General features: G+C 46.7%; 1 pseudogene; it reads left to right on the top strand.

The window, feature by feature from the left end:
- The first annotated feature begins 277 nt into the window (after positions 1 to 277).
- On the top strand, positions 278 to 1,405 carry LOC112824641 (alcohol dehydrogenase class-3-like; annotated as a pseudogene).
- Positions 1,406 to 2,071: the final 666 nt, after the last annotated feature.

Below are 2,071 nucleotides of genomic sequence, written 5' to 3'. Positions count from 1 at the left end.
GCTCGATCCCAGAACCCTGGGATCACGACCTGAGCCGAAGGCAGACGCTTAACGACGGAGCCACCCAGGCGCCCCTGAGGATACATTTCTTAACAAAAAAGGTTTCCTTGCACCATCTGTTGTTTTCCTCATGGTGTTTCCTGTTTTTTTCCTTGTCTTTCATGATAAAGACATCTCTCAGCTATCTATCTGGTAATCCTCGATGGTCCGTTCATATTTAAGAGTGGGGAAGTCCCTGTGCAGCCCACCCTGAATGTCCGCCCCTCACTGACCCGAGTCCGAGGTCATGGTGAACGAGGTTATCAAGTGCAAGGCTGCAGTTGCCTGGGAGGCAGGAAAACCCCTCTCTGTAGAGGAGGTAGAGGTGGCACCCTCAAAGGCTCATGAAGTTCGAATTAAGATGATTGCCACTGCAGTTTACCACGCCGATGCCTATACCCTGAGTGGGGCTGAGCCTGAAGGGAGTTTTCCAGTGATCTTGGGACATGAAAGTGCTAGAACCATGCAAAGTGGTGGTGAAGGATTTACTAAGCTGAAGGCAGGTGATACTGTCATCCCACTTTACATCCCACAGTGTGGAGAATGCAAATTTTGTCTAAACCCTAAAACAAACCTTTGCCAGAAGATAAGAATTACTCAAGGCAGAGGATTAATGCCAGGCGGTACCAGTAAATTTACTTGCAAAGGAAAGACAATTCTACATTCCATGGGGACCATCACGTTTTCTGAATATACAGTCGTGGCTGATATCTCTGTTGCCAAAATTGATCCGTTAGCACCTTTGGATAAAGTCTGTTTTCTGGGTTGTGGCATTTCAACTGGTCATGGTGCTGCTGTGAACACTGCCAAGGTGGAGCCTGGCTCTACTTGTGCCATCGTTGGCCTAGGCGGAGTTGGACTGGCGGCTAGCATGGGCTGTAGGTGGCTGGTCCATCCGGATCATTGGTGTAGACATCAATGAAGATGAATTCACAAGGGCTAAGGAGTTTGGAGCCTCTGAAGGTATTAACCCCAGGAGTTCAGTAAACCCATCCAGGAAGTGCTCATTGAAATGACTGTCGGGGGAGAGGACTATTCCTTCGAGTGTGCTGGTAATGTGAAGGTCATGAGAGCAGCGCTGGAGGCGTGCCACCAAGGCTGGGGCGTCAGCATGGTAGTTGGAGTAGCTGCTTCAGGGGAAGAAATCACTCTTCCGTTTCAGCTGGTAACAGGCCGCACGTGGAAAGGCACTGCCTTTGGAGAATGGAAGAGTGTGGACAGTGTCCCAAAGTTGGTGTCTGAATAGATGTCCAAAAAGATCCAAGTTGATGAACTGGTGACTTACACTCTGTCTTTTGACCAAATTAATGAAGCCTTTGAACTGATGCATGCAGGAAAGAGCATTTGAACTGTTGTAAAGCTATAAATTCAGCAGAGAAAACATATCCATCCTTGTACCTAAGTCCTGTAGTCTGACTGGCACAGCTCAACAAGCAGGGAGAAGCTCTTCCAAGTTCACAGCCTCTTAGACCTTCTCTACTACCACTTCCAGAGTGACCTACTCTAGGCAATATTTTGTGTATAATTCATAAATCTCTAATCAAGCACAGGGCTAAGAGTCATAAATCTGTTTTCTAAACTCTCCTTCACATGAATAACTGCTCGCTCATTAAGGAATATTTTAATACAATAAAAGTAATTTCTGCAAAAAAAAAAAAGAGTGGGGAAGTAAAACAGATTAGAAGCTGTGTGTGCTGGAGTGGGAGGGGTTGTTGAGCCTCACTGCAAAGGGACTTGACTGGGTCATTTGTTGAAAAACTGTCAATTTCAACAACCTTTAGGTTTTTTTCTCTTGGGCTCCAAAGACTTTCCAATTTCCAAAGATTCTCCAAAGACTTTCCAATTTCCTGTTGAGAGAGGGCAGAGAGCAGGGGATGGAGGGATGGAGAACAGTCTCAGTGTATATCCATTCACATAGTGCTTGTTTTTAACACAACTGTGGCTCTCAACTTTGTCACAGTGTATCTGTTTCAGTTTCTTAGGGCTGTGGTAACAACATACCACACACGGGGGGGGGGGGGGGGGGGGGGGG

The sequence above is a fragment of the Callorhinus ursinus genome, unplaced genomic scaffold, assembly GCF_003265705.2.
Source record: "Callorhinus ursinus isolate GAN/ISIS: 27379988/994484 unplaced genomic scaffold, GSC_fseal_2.0 scaffold9, whole genome shotgun sequence".
NCBI lineage: Eukaryota > Metazoa > Chordata > Mammalia > Carnivora > Otariidae > Callorhinus > Callorhinus ursinus.
Note: the sequence above shows the minus strand (reverse complement) of the source record. Positions and strands in the feature narration are given on the sequence as shown.